The 23,200-nt window shown below is 45.0% G+C and overlaps 1 pseudogene; it reads left to right on the forward strand.

Annotated features, from left to right (window-relative positions):
• The window catches only part of LOC141173593 (cingulin-like), a 66,628-nt pseudogene that overhangs the window by 30,894 nt on the left and 12,534 nt on the right, over positions 1–23,200 (forward strand).

A 23,200-nucleotide genomic window follows, 5' to 3' on the forward strand; every position in this document is an offset into this window, starting at 1 on the left:
AGAGAGAGGCCTGGTGAGGCCTGGTGAAGCCAGGAAGGCAGAGGCTGGATCTAGGATACCAGTAGCCTTTTGAAGGCGCGTGGCTTGGAGACTACTTCTGGGAAGCCTTAAAGTCACAGTTGTGGCAAAACCGAGCTGAGAGAAGCAGCTAAAACCCGGCAAAGGTAAAAACGCTGCTTGATGTGGACATTGATATTGTTACCTTGCTGAAGGCTGTATCAGGAGCCAAGTGGACATATCTGTCACTGGAAAGAGTCTTGGACATTATATATGTAATATGTCGGTGAGCCACTGAGATGGACTATGTTATGTGCAGTTTAGGATGTGTAATAAACTGCTGGACTGTGAAATACCGGAAAGACGTTGCATGTGTGCTTTAATTGATCTGGTGAAGCGAGTACCCCCAGCGTGATGAATAGTGCTACCTTACATGTGGTTAGAGAATGCGGGCAACGGCAGCCTGGTTGCTAGGGGTAACGGCACAGTATGACGAGTGTGGATGCAAGTATCTTGCTGTGGCTCGGCGGGGTCATGAAGATTAAAGCATCTTGCTGTAACTTGGCGGGGTTGCGAAAATTGTTCTCGCACCCATACCTTGTTTGCTGTGGCTCGGCGCGGCCACGAAGATTAAAGCATCTGGCTGTAACACGGTGGGGTTACAAAAATTGTCGTCGCACCCAAACCTGGTTTGCTGTGGCTCGGTGGGGCCACGAAAATTTTTCCGGAGAGAGCGTTGTGAAGTGTCTAGTGTGAACAGCGTACAGCGATGGCTGTGAACGGAGCAGCAAATGAGACTGAAGCTATTGAGTGATTAAAGCGCTGGTTAAAATCGCAGCAGGTATTTGAGAAACGTCTACAGTACATGGTGCAGGAACAGCAGGAGCTGTTGGCACCGTATAGAATGGCGGCAGTGGACCATTCTGTGAACTCTCCAGGGGCGCCAGTGTTGTCCCAGAGTGCCCGGGGAGGTGGTAAGAGATGTTGTGAACTGAGTCATAAGACTGTTGCTGGTTTTTTTCTGTTAAAGTACCCCCTTTAGGTGAGGTTGTCCAAAAGGGGGCGGAGTCTAAAAGGGGGCGGATTTTCAAAAGAGCGTGGAGTATAGAAAACCAAAATTTGTTACTGGTTGTGGGTTGGTACGGCCTAAAAATGACAATTTGACCATTGATAATGAGGTAGCTCCACTAGAAGGGGTTAACATCAAGGTGGGAGGTGACTTGCTGGTCCACGACACCATGGGGAGTGACACAGACCCCACAACTGACCGTGACGCTATGAAAGTAGAAAGAGAGTTCTGTCAGGAGGGGCTAGATGAGGGGAGAAAGTCCCCCTCTCGTCGTCAACGGCTCAAGGGCCACAAAAAGGTTGCTCCTGTAGTTTTTGCTGAAAGTGAAAATAAAGAAAATGTAATGCTGTGTGCCTTTGTTCCAAGTGTGGATCCTCCTTTAGAGGCAGAAGAGGAGGTGACGTTGCCAGTAGCAACCTCCGGTACAGTACTGAGACAGAAGGATCAGGATCTGACAGCCCTGAAAGAGGAGGTGGCCAGTCATGACCAAGAGCTGGAGCCTATCAGACAGCAGTGTCAGAGTGACGTGCAGCAACTATGGGAAAACCTGGAGAATGGGTCCCCAGACCAGTGGAGCCTGGAGTTTGAACGGCAGAAAATAAACCATGGTGTGAGGAACGTGCAGCAAAAACTGGAGGAAAGCAGTGAGAAAATCAACAAATGGAAGGAGATGTTCCAGAAAATTGAAGAGGACCTCCGCAGAACCCAAGAGGAGGTTGTTCGGTTGAAGTTTGACAAAGCGGTGTTTGAAGATGAGCTGTACGAGATGAACGATCGTTTCTCCCTGGTACAGTTAGAGCTGCACCAAGTGAAGAAAAGCTCTGTGGATGCAGAAAAAGCAGAGGTCTCAAAGGAAGTGCAGAGATTTCAGGAGCAGGTGAAGCAGCCGATGCAGGAGAAGCAAAGGCTGGATGAGGGTCTACACCAGAGGGATAGGGAGCTATCTGCCTTAAAAGGGGCACTACAGTATGAAGTGTCTGGACATGATCAAGACCTAGAATGACTGCGCGAACAGTTCAACCGGGAGCTGTGTGAATCCAAGAAGGAGCATGGTGAACTCATGAGGGAGCAGCAGCAATTCCAGGACCAAGTAAAGCCTCTAATGCAGGAGAAGGAGTGGCTGGTGGACTCTCTGTACCAGCGAGACCGGGAGCTATCCGCCCTGAAAGAGGCAGAAAAGAGGCATGAAAAGTTCAATAGGGAACTGCAACAAATCAAGAGAGACTATGAGGATCTCCTCAAGGTTAAGGAAAAACTAGAGGATGATAAGGCGGATGCAGACCACATGGGCGAAGTGGTTGAGACCACTCTGCACGACACCCGTGATGAAAATGATGATCTCCGCAGAAAGACTCTAGGTCTGGAAGCTCAGGTGAAGGAGTTGCAGACGTTCTGTGATGATCTCCAGAGAGCAGAGACGTGCCTTAAGGATAGCATCTACAGGATGGAGGAGTCTATCAGAGAAGGGAGGTATGAAGCAAATGCCTCTTTGAATAATGCAAGCTTGGGTGATTCAGTGGATGTAAAAGCCGAGATCAAAGAGCTCAAGGAGTTGATTCAAGCCCATTTGAAGCAAGAGAAGCTTGAGAGACTGGCTGTTGAGAGCCGAATGGGCGCATTGGAGACAGAGAGGTCTGAGAGAACTCTACTGTTAAAGGAGCAGTTGAAGCCAGAAGAGCTTCAGAGATGGGTTGCAGAGAGGCGAGTGGCTGAGCTAGAGGAAGAAGTTGTTGAGCTCAAAGGTCGCCTGGCAAAATACCAATTAGTGAACGAGGCCTCCTTGTTGAAGGTGGACCTCAGGAGAGCTGAGAGGGTGTTAAAAGAAGATAAGTATGAAATAGAAGTGGTCAAGATGAGAATTCTTGAGTTCATAGCTGTGAGTCAGCTTAGGGGAAGCATACAGCATGAAGAAGCTGAAAGTCAGTTGTCCCTGAAACCTGAGCCAGAAGATCATTTGGAGACCACTAGTGAGACAGAAACATCTCGGTACAAGAGCCTCATGGATGTACCCGAAGATTTGTGAGAAGAATTCCAAAGAGAGTCAGTGCATGAAGAGTTTAAGAAGGCCGTGGGAGCCTGTAAGGTGTACTCGACCTCAGAAGCTAAACAGCTGGTGGTCCTGTCCACGACCGAAGTCACAGTGAAGAGGGTGGCGATCCTAAGTGACATGCACTGGCGATGTATTCGTACAAAGCGGTTTGTCCAGTTGAAGACGGAACAAGCCATTAGACAACTGGAGCATATGAGAAAAGCTCAAAGTCTCGTGAAGAGGTCATCCGGGTGCCTCATGCTCTGGTAAGAAAGCTCATTCGGAGAAATGGCCAAGCCATGCAAATGATGGTAAAGAAGTCTGGTCTGATGAAAGTAAGCAGTCCACGTGATCATCAGGACTGGATACCAGATGAAGGCGGCATGGTGTCATTCTCCGCTGTAGGAACGGAGGACAATCTTGCATATATATGAATGCTGATGGAGTACCGAGTGACCTACCTGCGAGAGGTAGAACAGTTGAATCTCGCCAGACTGAAAATGGAAAGGCAGCATCGCCTGAGCAGCAGAAGGTGGCAGCCGTCTAGAAATTGTGAGACCAGACAGAGAAAGGGCCCCCTAAATAACAGAAAAGCTACAGCTGAAGTTAGAGACCTTTCAAGATGTCCTGAGAGTAGTGGGTGTGGTTTAGCGGTAGTGAGACCTCCAGTAACTCAGGTCTGAGAGGCCTATACAAGCGACCCAATAGAGTACGGGAAAGTACGGAGTTTAACCGGACCTTAGATACAAGGGCATGTGAGTCATACTGCTGTATTGACCGCTGGGAGCGGGGGAGGTCTGACAAGGTTACAGCCCGGAAATGTGACTTGACGAAGTCAGTGACAATGACAGATGGTAGGTCCCTAAGGAATGGGCTAATGTCGATGACTAATGTTCCAGGGGCTGAGCAGCGCAATTATCAAGTACATGGTCTCTGTGTGAACTGTGGGTTATAATGTGATTGTGTATATTATGTGTTCAACCCCACAAGTTTGAACAGAGGGGTGGGATATGTAATGCAGCGGCTTGCAGCATTACTGTAATGGTCCAGGGGGTGTGCTCTAGCTGACCATTTACCTCTCCCTCAGGTGACTGATCACATGACTGTGACATCATCACAGGTCCTGTGTGCACTAAAGGATATATAAATCCTTGTGGTTTGGAAACAGGGTGAAAGGTGTGAGGCCTGATCCCTGTTTGTGGGACACCATTAGCCTGAAGAGGCTGGAAGAGAGGCCTGGTGAAGCCAGGAAGGCAGAGGCTGGATCTAGGATACCAGTAGCCTTTTGAAGGCATGTGGCTTGGAGTCTACGTCTGGGAAGCTTTAAAGACACAGCTGTGGCAGACCCGAGCTGAGAGAAGCAGCTAAAACCCGGCAAAGGTAAAAACGCTGCTTGATGTGGACGTTGATATTGTTACCTTGCTGAAGGCTGTATCAGGAGCCAAGTGGACATATCTGTCACTGGAAAGGCTCTTGGACATTATATATGTAATATGTCGGTGAGCCACTGAGATGGACTATGTTATGTGCAGTTTATGATGTGTAATAAACTGCTGGACTGTGAAATACCGGAAAGACGTTGCATGTGAGCTTTAATTGATCCGGTGAAGCGAGTACCCCCAGCGTGATTAATAGCGCTACCTTACAGTGTTTATCCATTATTTTTTTTATCCCTTTAAGTTATTTTCGTAGAGAATATCTAAACAGTGTAGTATTCTATCAGTACACGTGGGGGATGTTATTAAAACGGTTGACCTATGAAGACAAAAATTATACATATGATCTATTAGGAGAGGAGTATTTATTAACAAGGTCAGCTCTCATTTTAGCAGCTCCAGCCTGCCCAACTTTTACATAGTTGACCATGCATTCGAAACAATGACATTTAATACATTTGGTGATCAGCAGATATCCAGTTCCTCTTCTTTTTAAGATGGGGTCACCTTGATGAGACAATTCCCCCAAGGCAAATCCATTGACTGTATTGTATCTGAAACAATATAAATCATAAAACCTGCTAGAAATGAGTAACTCTCATAACCAGCCGCTATGAGTGTTAATGAATTTAGCCTTTTATCGTACATCATCTCACCTCGGATAGCCTCTGACATCAATGAGCATAGATAAAAATAATAATGCTCTACAAATGTAGCTTATCTTCCCTTAGTAAAATAATATTAAAAAAATCTTTTACAGTTAGAAATTAACAAAATGTATCGCACCTTAACACGCATGAACTTTGATTCGGTGATTAAGACTCAAGTTCATCAATGAACGGGATATTTAAAAAAAAAAAAAAAAAGATTATGTAAATTGAACATTTATGCTCATAAAAAAGTAATAAACATGTTTTTTTAATTAGGATTTTTTTTTTACTAATCAGCTTGTAAAAGGTTAGTGGTTCTTAAGAAAATAAAAGGTAATTTTGTTTAAAAATACCTTTTCGGGTTTGGTTTAGAACCAATTACACAGAGGTAGCTGAGGCATTCATTATTTCATTGATCCTACGTAGAAAAAGCAAAATCTGCAGAGACTATTATATTCATCTCATTAACCTTTCCAATACCGTAGAGTAGGAGGCTTTTAGCTTTTCGGGTATTGACCATGTGCAAAGGTATAAACAATAGCAAATGAGAAATACATTGTAAGTAAATTGTCCTAAAACAAATCTTTTTCAAATTTCCTACGAGAATATGTTTACCTAATGGCAACTCCACCTTGGGACTTCTTTGCACATTTGTAAGAGCTGAGAGCATAGGTTGTTGTAAATCAGTTTTTACTAAGCTTTATTGCTTGTCTATGGAAAGGCTTGTTATAGTTTGCTTTCCCAGCATCAAACGAGCATAAACATCGACAGTTGCCTTACATTAATTAGGATATTGCTTGCATCCCATAAAGCCATATACCTATGAGATAACCAAGATTTTAGTGCAACCGGATTCCGACTTCACGGGACCTCACGAAAATAAGATGATGGTTAAAGGGGTTGTCCATTACTAGGACAAGCCCTCCTTGATCAAAATGTTTGGCCCATATAAAATAATAAAGCTTATGCTCACCTCCTGTGCCGGCGCCGATCCCTCGATGTCGGCACTCGCTCTCCCGGGGCTCCCATGTAGTTGTTGTGACATGTGACACCGGTGCCCAATCAGTGCTGGCGTCACTGTCTCCGCCTTCAGACAAACATGATAAAGCTGATCTTGGACTTCCTCTTGATGATCAATTTGACAGGAGGCGGGGACAGTGACGCCAGCGCTGATTGGACGGCAGAACGGTGGCTCAGTGGTTAGCACTGCAGCCTTGCAGCGCTGGGGTCCTGGGTTTAAATCCCACCAAGGACAACATCTGCAAGGAGTTTGTATGTCCTTCCAGTGTTTGCATGGGTTTCCTCCGGGTTCTCCAGTTTCCTCCCACACTCCAAAGACATACTAATATGGAATTTAGATTGTGAGTCCCGATGGGGACACCGGTGATAGTGTATGTAAAGTACTGTGGAATATGTTAGCAATATATACAAATAAAAAATAAAGATTATTATGTGTCATGTGTCACAACAACAGCATGGGAGCCCCGGGAAAGCGAGTGCCGACACAGCGGGAACAGCGACGGTACAGGAGGTGCGTATAGGCTTTATTATTTTATGGGGGCCAAGCGAGGGGTATGACAAGAAGTTGTCCAAGTAGTGGACTACCTCTTTAACCTCTTCACGAAATGTGTCATATGTACGGCGCATGGCGTTTCTTTCCCTTTGATGCTGGCTCCAGCGCTGAGCCCACATCTTTCCCAGCACTTGACAGCTGGTCTGATCAGCTGTCATGTGCCCCTAAAAGCAGTGGGTGGAATCGCGATCCACCCATGGCTGTTAACATGTTAAGTGCTGCTGTCAATTTCTGACAGTGGAATTTAACATTGCCACCCCAGAAGTTTGTCACAAACCAATTGGAAATTAATTTTGGAAACTCTGTGACATCTGGAAGTTATACATGCACGTAGGGTCACATTTGTGGAGGTCTAGGATTAAGGGATTCTACCTATCTGTAGAAAACTGGGTCCAGGTGATAGAACCTTGTCTAGATACTTCCTAACAAAAAGTATTGAAATTATGGAAAGTTATTTGAGCATTTAAGATATTTTACCTACAGAATATGGGGGCAGATGATGGTATTCCCAAAGGACTGGTGTTCTTCAAATTAAACCATTGTAATAAGTGTCTATACTGCTGATGTCAGGACTAGAGATGAGCGTTGTTCTACTCGAACTGTTCGCCAATCTCAAATTCGAGCTGTTTTGGGCGGTGTTCGAGCCGGTCGGCGAACACGAACAATTTGAGAAAAATTCGGCTGTTCGAGGTTATGTTCGATAACTGTTCGTGCACCAAAATCATAACTGGATTTTTTCTCAGTAATGATGAAAATTAATGTTAATACGCAGTTTGAGTGTACAGCGGGGCGGGGGGAGGGGCAGGGGATGGATCTCTGCAGGAACAATGAAGATCTCCATTTTTTTTTCTCTTTCCCGCATTTGCAGTGGGGAGGTGCAATCTGTCAGCCTATCAGCAGCGCACACACGGAGCGAAGTGCTTTTTTTCACACAAGCAAGGGCATGTGTGATTGGCAGTGTATGTCACATGTCCTTGCCCTATAAGACCAAGCCATTTTCCCCGTCGCCACCATTTTCTCACTGCTGCAGCTGCGTGTTAGACGGCACCGCTGTTGCTGTGTGCGCTATACCTTGTTAATTTCAAGCCAATTTTCGCACAAATATACAGATAGCTTGGGAGTAGGGAATAGTTGTGATTGCAGTCCTTTTAAGGACTAGGTTACAGCATTTCCTACGACTTTTATCAGGCAGGTCTGTGCTCTTAAATAGATAGATTGTGGGAGTAAAGACTAATTGTAATTGGAGTCCTTTTCAGGACTAGGTTACATCAGTTCCTATCAGTTTTTGCCAGGCAGGTCTGTGCCAGTGCTGTGCAAGTTTTTTTCACAGCATTTGGCTGAATCTAGCAAAGCTAATCCTTTTTGGCCTATTGCAGAGTGTGTTAGTCAGTGGAGTAGCCTATCTGTGTTGCAAGATATACCACCTGTGTATAGAATACCAATTTTTTTACTGCACCTAGTGAAGTAAAATCTTTTGGGCATAGCATCATTCTATTAGTCCATCTATACTGACCTCCATCAGGTTGCAAACTGAATATAATTTTTTTCTGCATCTAGCTCTGAAAAAATATTTGGGCTTCTAGCGGTGTGTGGGACTTGGTCTATTAGTCCATCTATACTGACCTCCATCAGGTTGCAAATTAAAAATAATTTTTTTCTGCATCTAGCTCTGAAAAAATATTTGGGCTTCTAGCAGTGTGTGGGACTTGGTCTATTAGTCCATCTATACTGACCTCCATCAGGTTGCAAATTAAAAATAATTTTTTTCTGCATCTAGCTCTGAAAAAATATTTGGGCTTCTAGCAGTGTGTGGGACTTGGTCTATTAGTCCATCTATACTGACCTCCATCAGGTTGCAAATTAAAAATAATTTTTTTCTTCATTTATCTCTGAAAAAATATTTGGGCTTCTAGCAGCGTGTGGGACTTGTTCTATTAGTCCATCTATACTGACCTCCATCAGGTTGCAAATTAAAAATAATTTTTTTCTGCATCTAGCTCTGAAAAAATATTTGGGCTTCTAGCAGTGTGTGGGACTTGGTCTATTAGTCCATCTATACTGACCTCCATCAGGTTGCAAATTAAAAATAATTTTTTTCTGCATCTAGCTCTGAAAAAATATTTGGGCTTCAAGCAGTGTGTGGGACTTGGTCTATTAGTCCATCTATACTGACCTCCATCAGGTTGCAAATTAAAAATAATTTTTTTCTTCATTTATCTCTGAAAAAATATTTGGGCTTCTAGCAGCGTGTGGGACTTGTTCTATTAGTCCATCTATACTGACCTCCATCAGGTTGCAAATTAAAAATAATTTTTTTCTGCATGTAGCTCTGAAAAAATATTTGGGCTTCTAGCAGTGTGTGGGACTTGGTCTATTAGTCCATCTATACTGACCTCCATCAGGTTGCAAATTAAAAATAATTTTTTTCTGCATCTAGCTCTGAAAAAATATTTGGGCTTCTAGCAGTGTGTGGGACTTGGTCTATTAGTCCATCTATACTGACCTCCATCAGGTTGCAAATTGAATAAAAAAATTTTCTGCATCTAGCTCTGAAAAAATATTTGGGCTTCTAGCAGTGTGTGGGACCTGGTCTATTAGTCCATCTATACTGACCTCCATCAGGTTGCAAATTGAATAAAAAAATTTTCTGCATCTAGCTCTGAAAAAATATTTGGGCTTCTAGCGGTGTGTGGGACTTGGTCTATTAGTCCATCTATACTGACCTCCATCAGGTTGCAAATTAAAAATAATTTTTTCTGCATCTAGCTCTGAAAAAATATTTGGGCTTCTAGCAGTGTGTGGGACTTGGTCTATTAGTCCATCTATACTGACCTCCATCAGGTTGCAAATTAAAAATAATTTTTTTCTTCATTTATCTCTGAAAAAATATTTGGGCTTCTAGCAGCGTGTGGGACTTGTTCTATTAGTCCATCTATACTGACCTCCATCAGGTTGCAAATTAAAAATAATTTTTTTCTGCATGTAGCTCTGAAAAAATATTTGGGCTTCTAGCAGTGTGTGGGACTTGGTCTATTAGTCCATCTATACTGACCTCCATCAGGTTGCAAATTAAAAATAATTTTTTTCTGCATCTAGCTCTGAAAAAATATTTGGGCTTCTAGCAGTGTGTGGGACTTGGTCTATTAGTCCATCTATACTGACCTCCATCAGGTTGCAAATTGAATAAAAAAATTTTCTGCATCTAGCTCTGAAAAAATATTTGGGCTTCTAGCAGTGTGTGGGACTTGGTCTATTAGTCCATCTATACTTACCTCCATCAGGTTGCAAATTGAATAAAAAAAATTTCTGCATCTAGCTCTGAAAAAATATTTGGGCTTCTAGCGGTGTGTGGGACTTGGTCTATTAGTCCATCTATACTGACCTCCATCAGGTTGCAAATTAAAAATAATTTTTTTCTTCATCTAGCTCTGAAAAAATATTTGGGCTTCTAGCAGTGTGTGGGACTTGGTCTATTAATCCATCTATACTGACCTCCATCAGGTTGCAAATTAAAAATAATTTTTTTCTGCATCTAGCTCTGAAAAAATATTTGGGCTTCTAGCAGTGTGTGGGACTTGGTCTATTAGTCCATCTATACTGACCTCCATCAGGTTGCAAATTAAAAATAATTTTTTTCTTCATTTATCTCTGAAAAAATATTTGGGCTTCTAGCAGCGTGTGGGACTTGTTCTATTAGTCCATCTATACTGACCTCCATCAGGTTGCAAATTAAAAATATTTTTTTTCTGCATCTAGCTCTGAAAAAATATTTGGGCTTCTAGCAGTGTGTGGGACTTGGTCTATTAGTCCATCTATACTGACCTCCATCAGGTTGCAAATTAAAAATAATTTTTTTCTGCATCTAGCTCTGAAAAAATATTTGGGCTTCTAGCGGTGTGTGGGACTTGGTCTATTAGTCCATCTATACTGACCTCCATCAGGTTGCAAATTAAAAATAATTTTTTTCTGCATCTAGCTCTGAAAAAATATTTGGGCTTCTAGCAGTGTGTGGGACTTGTTCTATTAGTCCATCTATACTGACCTCCATCAGGTTGCAAATTAAAAATAATTTTTTTCTGCATCTAGCCCAGCCAATAGTTTTGGCCTAATACCACAGTTTGGCAACTCAGCTCTGCTCGGTTACCATCCATTGTTTTTTTGTGCAAACAACTCCAGAGTTGTGAATTAGTTAACCACCAAAATGAGTGGAAAAAGGCCTGCTGCTGGTGGAAAGGGGAATAGGCGTGTTGGGAAGGGGAAAAAAGGTTGTGTCTGTGGGGTAGGTGCAGAAGAAAGACCATCTTCCAGCCAAACTAAAATGTCTACTTCTTTTAGCGGACAATGTGATAAGATCCCTTTCTTACGGCCACGCCAATCGCTACAAATTCCAGATGAGGCACAAAAACAGCAGGTGCTTCAACGGATATCAAGTGCTCCTTTAAGTGGGCTCTCCTCCACATCAACTTCAACATCACAAATACTCCAGTCCTCAAAGGTGTCACCCAAATCGCACTTGCTTCCTCACAGCTCCCAAATCTCCAGCTGCCCGTCTGAGTATGAGGTAGAACAGATGGTTGAGTCTGCAGAGCTGTTTACTCATACTATAGCCTGGGAATCAGAGGTCGACTCCAGCGCTTCTGTGAATCCAGACGAGGAAATGATCTGCACTGATGCCCAGAATCTTTATGAGTCGGATCCAGGACCAGACGCAGAAGGTTCTGACCATAATGTAGACCCTCATTCCCAAACTGTAACTCCTGTTGGTGGAGACAATGAGGAAGACGATGATAAGACTCAAATATCTGATTGGAGCGACAACTTTAGTTTTTTGTCAGGGCAGGAACAGGTTGGCTCTGAGGACGACGGGTGTGATAACGCACAGGGTGATGATGATGAGGTCGGAGATCCCACTTACTGTCAACCCACAGTCAGCCAAGAGATGAGGTCAGCAGAGGAGGTGGAGGAAGATGCTAGTGACGACGAGGTCAGGTTGCGCCTTCCTGGACAGAGACGTAGTACTGGAAGCACGTCAACAACTGCATCCTCAAACACAACTCTGCCTCTCACCACAAGTCGTGGTGGCTCTTCAGGTCGCATGGGTGCTAAGCCTTGCATAGCCTGGGCATTTTTTCAGATCGATAAAGATGACCCAACTCGTGTTATCTGTAACATTTGTCAGCAAAAGCTAAGTAGAGGCCAAAAAATACATAGTTTGAGTACTTCATGCATGAATCGGCACATGGACATGAAGCATAAGTTGCAGTGGGAAGCTCAGTGTGCTACAATGCGGCCTAGCCGGCCAGGCCAATCACCGTCTGCCATATCTTGTGCATCCGCGGCCTCTTCATCCTCTGTGACTGGGGGGACAGCAGTCACACCTGTTTTGGGGCGCAGACCTGCCACCTCTTTACCCGCAACAGCCAGCGTGATTGGCAGGTCATCATTTTCTTTGGAGGTGGTAACACCAGCTGGTGTTGAGCGCTGTCCGACATCGATAGCACCACCTTTGGATCAAGGCAACCTAACATGTCCGCCTGCATCTTCCTCACAGACCGGCAGTTTGCCGGGGACACCCTTATCAACCCCGTCTAAGCACAATAGCCAGCCCTCGGTCCCTCAGATGTGGACAAGTAAAAGACCATTTCCTCCTAGCCATGAGAAAGCTAAGAGGTTGAATTTCACCATCTGCAAGCTCTTGGCTACAGAAATGCTGCCTTTCCGCCTGGTGGACACAGAGGATTTTCGAGACCTTATGTCCGTCGCAGTGCCCCAGTACCAGATGCCCAGTCGGCACTACTTCTCAAAGAAAGGTGTGCCTGCGCTCCACCAGCATGTCCCACACAACATCACCGCTTCTTTGAGAAACTCTGTGTGTGACAGGGTGCATTTCACCACAGACACTTGGACGAGTAGGCATGGACAGGGGCGTTACAGGTCGCTGACTGGGCACTGGGTAACTATGGTGACAGCAGGACAAGGGGCTGCTGTCCAAGTCTTGCCGTCCCCACGAGTTGTGCGTCAATCCTCTTTATGTCAAAGTTCCTCCACTGCTTCTGCCTCCTCAACCTCCTCTCGGTCTTCCACCTGCACCCAAAGCCTGTCTGGTCATGCCACAAGCTTTCTAACTGCGCAGAAGGGATCCTGCACACCTCCTTACTATGCTGGCAGTAGGGCTCAACGTCATCAGGCGGTTTTTACATTGAAATGTCTGGGAAATGTGAGTCACACAGCTGAGGAGTTGTGGTCAGCTCTGGAGAACCAATTTCATGAATGGTTGTCTCCACTGGACCTGAAACCAGGGAAGGCCGTGTGCGACAATGCTGCAAACCTGGGTGCGGCCCTTCGCCGGGGCAATGTCACACACGTGCCTTGTATGGCTCACGTGTTGAACCTGGTTGTCCAGCAATTTTTAGCCCACTATCCCAGACTAGATGGCCTTCTGCAGAGGGCACGGTCGCTGTGTGCTCACTTCCGCCGTTCGCATCCCGCAGCTCAGCGACTTACATCTCTACAGAAGTCGTTGGGCCTGCCACTTCACCTGCTAAAATGCGATGTGCCTACCCGGTGGAATTCAACTCTGCACATGTTGCAGCGACTGTGGCAGCACCGACAAGCCCTGGTGCAATACGTTCTGACGTATAGCCTGGGCCAACGAGATTCAGAGGTGGGGCAAATCACGCTGGAGGAGTGGTCTCAGATCAGGAACCTATGCACCCTTCTGCACAGTTTTGAAATGGCGACGAAGATGTTTAGTGCTGACGATGCCATTATCAGCATGACTATTCCGGTGATTTACATGCTGGAGCACATGTTAAACAGAATTCGGAGTCAGGTGGTGGCACAAGAGGAGGTGGAGGAAGTAGAGGAGGAGGAGTTGTATGCGGAAGGGCTAACATCTGCAAGGTCCAGACGGTCGGCAGCACCAAGGCGGCAGGCATGTGAGGGTGGGGGAGATGGTTTTACCAGGGCGCATGGTAGCAGCCAAACTAGTGAGGAAGGTGCAGGAGCCCAGGAAGAAGTGGAGGACGAACTGATGGAAGACTCATCAGATGAGGGAGACCTTGATCACATTTCTGTTGTGCGAGGTTGGGGGGAGAGGACAGAGGAAGGAAGCATGATTGTTACCTCGCCACCAACACAACAGGGACTTGGTGCTCCTGGATGCGCAACACACATGAGTGCCTTCTTGCTGCACTACCTGCAACATGACCCTCGAATTGTGAGAATTAGAAATAATCCTGACTACTGGGTTGCCACACTGTTAGATCCCCGGTACAAAAGTAAATTTGCAGAAATTATTCCTGCCATAGAAAGGGATGCACGCATGCAGGAGTATCAGCAGAGACTGTTGCAGAATCTTACATGTGCTTTTCCACAAAATACCAGTGGTGCACGTAGTGAATCTCACAGTTCCAACTTGCCAACCGTGGGACCGTCAAGTGTTCAGCACTCAAACCGTAACAGAACCACAGTATCTGCTGGTAACATCAATTTTGCGGAATCATTTCACCACTTTTTTAGCCCATCCTTTGCAAGGCCACAGGAGACAAGAAGTCTGACACATAGTCAACGCCTAGAGACGATGGTACAGGAGTATCTCCAAGTAAACATTGAAGCCACGACTGTGTCACTGGACCCTTGCTCTTTTTGGGCTTCCAATCTGGATAAATGGCCGGAGCTAGCCACTTACGCCTTGGAGATCTTGTCATGCCCCGCAGCCAGCGTTCTGTCTGAACGTGTGTTCAGCGCTGCTGGTGGTGTGCTGACAGATAAGCGCACGCGGCTCTCCACTGATAATGTAGACAGACTCACGTTCATAAAGATGAACAAATCATGGATCCGAAACGACTTTTCTACCCCTGTGTCATCCTGGGGAGAGTAAAAGCTTGATGATTGGTTAAAATCACCCTACCAACCGTTTTAAGCTTTCAAATTACTAATCATGTTTATCTGTATCTTGACTGGAAAATAATTTGGGCTTTGTAGCAGTGTGCAGCACTGATCCTATTAGGCCATCTATAATAAGCTTCACCAGATTTAAAATTAAAAATAATTTTTAGCTGCATCTAGCCCGGAAAATAATTTTGGGGCTCCGAGATGCGCAAGACACATAAGTGCCTTCTTGCTGCACTACCTGCAGCATGACCCTCATATTGTCAGAATTCGAAGTAATCATGACTACTGGGTTGCCACACTCTTAGATCCCCCAAACTTTTCGATCAACCTTTTCATTTTAATAAAGACCAAAAAAATGGTCATTTTTGAAATTATAAGCATTAGCAGGTTGTTAGAAACTGAAATCAAACAGTTTTCAACTCAAAACTTTATTCTAGGTGATGTTACATTTTCACATAGGACCCCTTGTTCGAAAGGGGCTTCTGAACTCTCTCGTCCATTGAATTTGTCAGGTTTTGGATGGTTTCTGCTTCAATTGTTTTGCATGAGGACAGAATACCCTCCCAGAGCTGTTGCTTAGATGTGAACTGCCTCCCGCCATCATAGACACTCCTTTTAATGATGCTCCAAAGGTTCTGAATGGGGTAGAGGTCAGGGGAGCATGGGGGTCACACCATAAGTTTGTCCCCTTTTATGCCCATATCAGCCAGAGATGCAGATGTTTTATGTGCAGCATGAGATGGTGCATTATCATGCAGAAAAATGATCTTGCTGTGAAATACACGGTTCTTCTTCTTGAACCATGGCAGGAAGTGCTGTTTGAGAAAATCCACATACATTATGGAGTTCATCTTTAGCGCCTTCAGGGATCCTAAAGGGGCCGACAATCTCTCTCCCCATGATTCCAGCCCAAAACATTACTCCACCTCCTCCTTGTTGGCGCTGTAGCCGTGTTTGCGTGGGGTGTCCATCAACCAGCCATCCTCCACTCCATTCATCTGGACCATCGAGCGCTGCACGGCACTCATCCGTGAACAAAACAGTTTTGAAATCAGTCTTCATGTAATGTTTGGCCCACTGGAGCCGTTTCTGCTTGTGTGAAGTGGATAGAGGAGGTCGACAGGATGGCATATGCACAGCTGCAAACCTCTGAAGGACCCTGCATCTTGTTGTTCGGGGGACGTTGGAGGCACAAGCAGCTTCAAAAACTTGTCTGCTGCTATGACAAGGCTTTTTTGCCGCTGCTGTTTCAACCTGACGTAATTGCCTGTAGGAAAGAGTCCTCAATTTGCCCTTATCAGCACGCACACGTGTGTACTGTGAATCAGCTACATACTTCTTGATTGCCAAGACACTTCATCCTGATCATCGCACAATGTTGATTGTAGTCATGCCTTGACCTAAACACTCCACAATTTGTTGCTTCTCAGCAGCCGACACATCCTTTTTCTTTCCCATTTTGGCAGAAAATGTAGGCTGCTTAATAATGTGAGAGAGCCTTCTTAAGTAGTCTTGCCTTTCATTGGACACACCTGCCAAACTAATTAGCACAGGTGTCTGCAATTGCTTACAGTGATATAAAGAGCCCTGACACACATCACCATCAATGAGTTTAACTGACAAACAAACAAATTCTTCCCTTATCACTCCTAAACACTTTTTGCATAATAATTTGGAACGCGGTGTACATGTGCTTTTCCACAAAACACCAGTGGTTCACGTAGTGAATCTTACAGTTCTAACTTGCCAACCGTGGTCTGTATGGAATTGTTCAATAAAGGGCCCAAAATTAAGATAACATAGATGGGAGAGGTCTCTATGAATAGGAATTCCTAAGTATTTGATACCCTGTGAGGGCCAGGCAAAGGGAAAGTTGGACTGGATGGAATCCTATATGGATTTAGGGAGGGAGACATCGAGGGCCTCAGACTTCGCTGCATTGATTTTAAAATTTTACCATGTAACAAAGTGATCTATTTCAGCCATAACAGCATGGATGGATATATGTGATTGAGTGATATATACTAGGACATCATCAGCAAATAGAGAGCACTTGTACTCGGTGCCTCCCACCTCAATCCACCTAATATTGGGGTTATGGCGAATTGATGAGAGCAGGTGCTCCGTCACTAGGATGTATAAGAGAGGGGACAGAGGACATCCCTGCCTTGTCCCATTGGTGATTGTGAAAGGTGATGAAAATGTTCTGACGCACCCCCTGGGCCTTGGGACACCCGGAGCCGGACACTTTTTGGTGGATGCTGGTGGTTGTAGTCTTCGTGGCGGCGATCCGGTTCCGTGGCTCAGGGCGGTCAAACCAGTGGCGGAACTATTTATGTGGTTTTGATGTTTAAATGTCCGACTACGCCACCCGTGGATTGCGGTCAGAGTGAACCGCCGCTACAGGGCAGACCGCTAAGGCTGGTGTTGTGGGTGCAGCAGAGCGTAGCATAACTCCCCACGGGAGGAGTATAGCCTCAGGGCAGTGTATGCGGAGGATGGGGGTGATGGTGCAAGGCAACAGCAGTAACGACACGGAGTCAGTGATGCAGTTCAGGGCCTTTACTCACAGTTCTTATTATCCAGACCACGTCTGCAGGTAACGGCTGCCCACGTCGTACTGTGCTCACCAGGTGAGGGGCTCAGACAACTCCCAGATAACTTTGGAGCGCTTCACAGGACCCCCTTTGTGTGTCCTTTGTCTGGCCTTTCTTACCAACACTTCTGTCCGGCTGCCTCGGGCCTCCTCTTGGTAAACTTGGCGCCAGTTTCCCTGACCCTATGTGGTGCCTTCCTAGCGGGTGGAGCAAGGGGCTGCGCCACATAAAATGTCAGAGCCTCCGGTTTCTAGCTGAGGGTCGTTTCCTGCCTCCACTAGTTCGGGGACCGGTCTCCCCCTTTGGCCTGACCCCTCCACGCAGGTGGATTCGGGCGTGCGGTGGCGACTCGCCCGTCCGCACCCCTGGGATCCCTTCATTCCTCTTTCCTGGAGCCTTCTCCGCTCCTCTTCCTTCCTTCTCCCTCTTGCAGGCCTGGGCCTCTGTTACTAGGCCCGCCTCCGGAGCAGAGCTCATGCAGAGCCCCTGCTCCCTGCCACTTCTGCTCAGACTTCTCTGCACTGAACTAAGATGGTGCCCACCTTTTATACTCCCTTCTCAATGCACCCAGGAACTGCTTCCTCCCTGCTCCTGCACTGCAGGGTTCCCCTTCCTCAGTGTTCCCTCCCCCCACTCCAGCCAGGGACAGGGACTGTCGTGCCCATCTCAGGGGCATATTGGTCGCCCTGCCCCACGGCAATGTGGTGTAATGCATGCAGGTGTCGGGTCCTGATCCACACTCCATCCTTATCTGAGAGTGAGATATCACACCTCTGGGTGAGGTGCAATACGTCTGTAGCAACCGAGCCCTCGGTGCTACAGTTCCATTTATCTTCAGCCTAGGTGACGTATTGTGATACAGGGCCGTGATTTTGGCTATAAAAGGGTCCCCTAGACCCCTACCCCAAGCTTTTAAAGAGAATCATATATGGCGTGCCAGGAGACTCTATGGAATGCTTTCTCAGCATCCAACGAGAGTATCTACTTACAAATTTTTAACTGCATCTAGCCCAGGAAATACTTTGTGCCTAGTAGCAGTGTCTGCTAGTCAGCGGATTATCCCGGCTGTTAAGCAAGCTACACCACCTGTAGTTTGGACACTTAATTTTTTCAAAGGAAATGCTTCGGGACCACGGGATACTTAGTGAAGAGCATCAGGAGGCACCCCAAGGCATAGGGGCTGGGACTGGCACTAGGATGCCTTGCGGTGGACAGCCGAGCTCGATCCTTATAAAAGCTTTTTAACTGCAGCAGCTTTAGTGGACGCTACTGGAGCTGGAATTACGCGGCTGCTGGCATGAGACTTGCCCTCCAATAGATCCTTGTAAATGGATTTAAAGTGTATTCATTCAAATTAGAGGGACAATTTAAATTAAAAAGCTTAGAGCTGCCTCCACCACAGGGGGGCACGCTCGACCCACCAGCGGACAGGCACCAGTATTGGGAGAGGGGGCTGGCCGTCAGGGTTCACCGCGGCTCTGGCACAAACCCGGCGACACGGAGGTGGCACGGGCAGGAGCGGACTGAACGTGTCGGCTTCTCTCTTTTTGGATTTTAGAAGGGCATGACATGCCTATATCTGTGTCTCCCCCTCCTTTTACTCCTCCACCTCTTTTCTTTTCGCATGACTATATGTACTTGTCACTTTTCCATGTGTTAGTTGTGTCTTCTGAGCAGTTTGTCAGCTTTTGGACACCTTTGAAGGTGTTTTCTATGTGTTTCTATGTGTTTTTGTTTGCCTGCCATTGGTTTTAACGGTGTTCGAAGGTGTTCGACGAACAGTTCGACGAACAGTTCGGCGAACACACGGGTGTTCGACGAACCGAACCGAACTCGAACACTACGGGGGTGGCTCAACACTAGTCAGGACAAGCTTTGGTTGTGTGTAGTAAAGACACAATATGTGTCATGTACAGTATAGGAAAGACTAAGTGCAACACAAAGAGAAGAGTGGAAGTGAGCCCAGAGAGTAGGGAAAGAGGGAGTGGAGACCTCCTAGGCTGACCTAATATCACCCTGTCTCCCCTACCGTCCCTGTATTGGTTCCTCACCAATCTCCGAACAGGAAACCTAAGCCCTGTAAATCCCTAGAGCTAGGCCCTGGATAGAGAAGGAGAGGGTGAGCACTAGTCAGGTCCCACTTAAAACTAAAGACAACAAGTGAGACAAACACAGTTGGGAGAAACTTAGTTTGAGCCAACTTCAGAGAGATTACACCAACTTCCTCCAAAGCACCAGAGAGTAAGAAAGCTGACTACAATAGCTCCAAGCCTTCACAAGGGAACATGTGAATATCACCGGCGCCTCCCTGTAGCAAACTCAAGGTATTTAAACACCCAGGCCAGGGTGTTAATCAGAGCAGGAGGGAGGTAGCCACTGGGTCCTAAAGTAAGACAGATTTAAGAATGTGTCTGAAATGCCAAACGAAGAGATCTTCTGCAGCAAGCTGCAGAGCGACTGTTCTTACATCTGACACACCCGTGACAGTATGGCATGGTCAACATTAGTCTTTTAAAGGGAAACTTTCACCAGGTTTTTGCTACCTCAGCTGAGAGGAGCATAATTTAGGAAAAAAACTTGATTCCAACGAAGTATCACTTAGTTTAGTGCAGAAATTGGATCATAATCAGAGTTTGTAGAAGTAGCATGTAGCAAAGCTCAGTAAGTTCACGCCTCCCACACCACAGCTCACTATGTACATTGTCTATTGACAGTGAACTGCTTATCAGAGGAGTGGGCGTTGTTGGACCAGGTCTCACAGGAGCTGTAGTCCAGGCAGTGATGATTTCCTGGTGATAAAACAATCATTGTTTTGAAACAACAACACACAGCCTAATAAGTGACACATCCCTTAAATCTGTATCTCAGCCCCTCCCTTATGCTGTCCTATGATTTAATATGTGCCAACATGCACCCACATTATCTGGCTTCATTTACAAGCAGCGGGCACTGAAATAGCTGCAAAGTCAAATGCAAGTGTATATGGGCTCACGGTGAGACGTGACTTTCTTGGTGATACGTTAATCATTGAATGACCCTAACTTTGTCTTATTTTCATTGTACTAATCCCCTGGCATGTTCAACGAGGGAAACATGACATCTAATGCAGGACACGTCCATCAAGTCATCTCTGCTAGAGGTTTCATAGATTCATGTAAATTAGCAATATAATAAAGGGCTTACTGCCGCACTGATATATCACCGCAGTTAAGAGTTATTCATAGAAAATCCATATTATTCATAACTTCAATGAAAGTAAAAATTCAAGACTAATAAATGACAGAATCTTCTGTTCTTATTTATCCATTCCTGGAAACACGTCTTAGGATCTGAAGGATATACTGACATGTTAACATCTCTTATTAACTGCTGCTTATTAAGGGGAATCTAGACTTTTCAATAAACTCATCCGATCGATGGCCCATCGTCTGCCTGTTGAGTGTACACAGTCCTCTCCATTGTCTTTTCTTCATCTTGTTTCATTTATAGCTCAATCAGAAATGGGTAACTATCTTTCATAAAACAAAAGTCATAAAAAGTGCCAAAATAGGCTGCAATAACACCCAATTTCCAAATTGAAATTGGACCCATTTGGTCTCCACGATATTTCTTATTAGGATTGTTGGAGCACAAAAATGTAAAAAAAATAGTTAATGAGGTATTCTAATTAGAGATGAGCGTTGTTCTACTCGAACTGTTCGCCAATCTCAAATTCGAGCTGTTTTGGGCGGTGTTCGAGCCGTTCGGCGAACACGAACGATTTGAGAAAAATTCGGCTGTTCGAGGTTATGTTCGATAACTGTTTGTGCACCAAAATCATAACTGGATTTTTTCTCAGTAATGATGAAAATTAATGTTAATACGCAGTTTGAGTGTACAGCGGGGTGGGGGGAGGGGCAGGGGATGGATCTCTGCAGGAATAATGAAGATCTCCTTTTTTTTTTCTCTTTCCCGCATTTACAGTGGGGAGGTGCAATCTGTCAGCCTATCAGCAGCGCACACACGGAGCGAAGTGCTTTTTTTCACACAAGCAAGGGCATGTGTCATTGGCAGTGTATGTCACATGTCCTTGCCCTATAAGACCAAGCCATTTTCCCCGTCGCCACCATTTTCTCACTGCTGCAGCTGCGTGTTAGACGGCACCGCTGTTGCTGTGTGCGCTATACCTTGTTAATTTCAAGCCAATTTTCGCACAAATCTACAGAGAGCTTGGGAGTAGGGAATAGTTGTGATTGCAGTCCTTTTAAGGACTAGGTTACAGCATTTCCTACGATTTTTATCAGGCAGGTCGGTGCTCTTAAATAGATAGGTTGTGGGAGTAAAGACTAATTGTAATTGGAGTCCTTTTCAGGACTAGGTTACATCAGTTCCTATCAGTTTTTGCCAGGCAGGTCTGTGCCAGTGCTGTGCAAGTTTTTTTCACAGCATTTGGCTGAATCTAGCAAAGCTAATCCTTTTTGGCCTATTGCAGAGTGTGTTAGTCAGTGGAGTAGCCTATCTGTGTTGCAAGATATACCACCTGTGTATAGAATACCAATTTTTTTACTGCACCTAGTGAAGTAAAATCTTTTGGGCATAGCATCATTCTATTAGTCCATCTATACTGACCTCCATCAGGTTGCAAATTGAATATAATTTTTTTCTGCATCTAGCTCTGAAAAAATATTTGGCTTTCTAGCAGTGTGTGGGACTTTCTCTATTAGTCCATCTATACTGACCTCCATCAGGTTGCAAACTGAATATATTTTTTTCTGCATCTACCTCTGAAAAAATATTGGGCTTCTAGCTGTGTGTGGGACTTGTTCTATTAGTCCATCTATACTGACCTCCATCAGGTTGCAAACTGAATATATTTTTTTCTGCATCTACCTCTGAAAAAATATTGGCCTTCTAGCAGTGTGTGGGACTTTCTCTATTAGTCCATCTATACTGACCTCCATCAGGTTGAAAACTGAATATAATTTTTTTCTGCATCTAGCTCTGAAAAAATATTTGGCCTTCTAGCAGTGTGTGGGACTTGTTCTATTAGTCCATCTATACTGACCTCCATCAGGTTGAAAATTAAAAATAATTTTTATCTGCATCTAGCTCTGAAAAAATATTTGGGCTTCTAGCTGTGTGTGGGACTTGTTGTATTAGTCCATCTATACTGACCTCCATCAGGTTGCAAACTGAATATATTTTTTTCTGCATCTACCTCTGAAAAAATATTGGGCTTCTAGCTGTGTGTGGGACTTGTTCTATTAATCCATCTATACAGACCTCCATCAGGTTGCAAACTGAATATAATTTTTTTCTGCATCTAGCTCTGAAAAAATATTTGGCCTTCTAGCAGTGTGTGGGACTTTCTCTATTAGTCCATCTATACTGACTTCCATCAGGTTGCAAACTGAATATAATTTTTTTCTGCATCTAGCTCTGAAAAAATATTTGGCCTTCTAGCAGTGTGTGGGACTTTCTCTATTAGTCCATCTATACTGACCTCCATCAGGTTGCAAATTAAAAATAATTTTTATCTGCATCTAGCTCTGAAAAAATATTTGGCCTTCTAGCAGTGTGTGGGACTTGTTCTATTACTCCATCTATACTGACCTCCATCAGGTTGCAAATTGAATATAATTTTTTTCTGCATCTAGCTCTGAAAAAATATTGGGCTTCTAGCTGTGTGTGGGACTTGTTGTATTAGTCCATCTATACTGACCTCCATCAGGTTGCAAACTGAATATATTTTTTTCTGCCTATACCTCTGAAAAAATATTGGGCTTCTAGCTGTGTGTGGGACTTGTTCTATTAATCCATCTATGCAGACCTCCATCAGGTTGCAAACTGAATATAATTTTTTTCTGCATCTAGCTCTGAAAAAATATTTGGCCTTCTAGCAGTGTGTGGGACTTTCTCTATTAGTCCATCTATACTGACCTCCATCAGGTTGCAAATTAAAAATAATTTTTAT

The sequence above is a fragment of the Phyllobates terribilis genome, unplaced genomic scaffold (genome assembly GCF_046119375.1).
Source record: "Phyllobates terribilis strain yellow unplaced genomic scaffold, ASM4611937v1 Scaffold_13__5_contigs__length_258822181, whole genome shotgun sequence".
NCBI lineage: Eukaryota > Metazoa > Chordata > Amphibia > Anura > Dendrobatidae > Phyllobates > Phyllobates terribilis.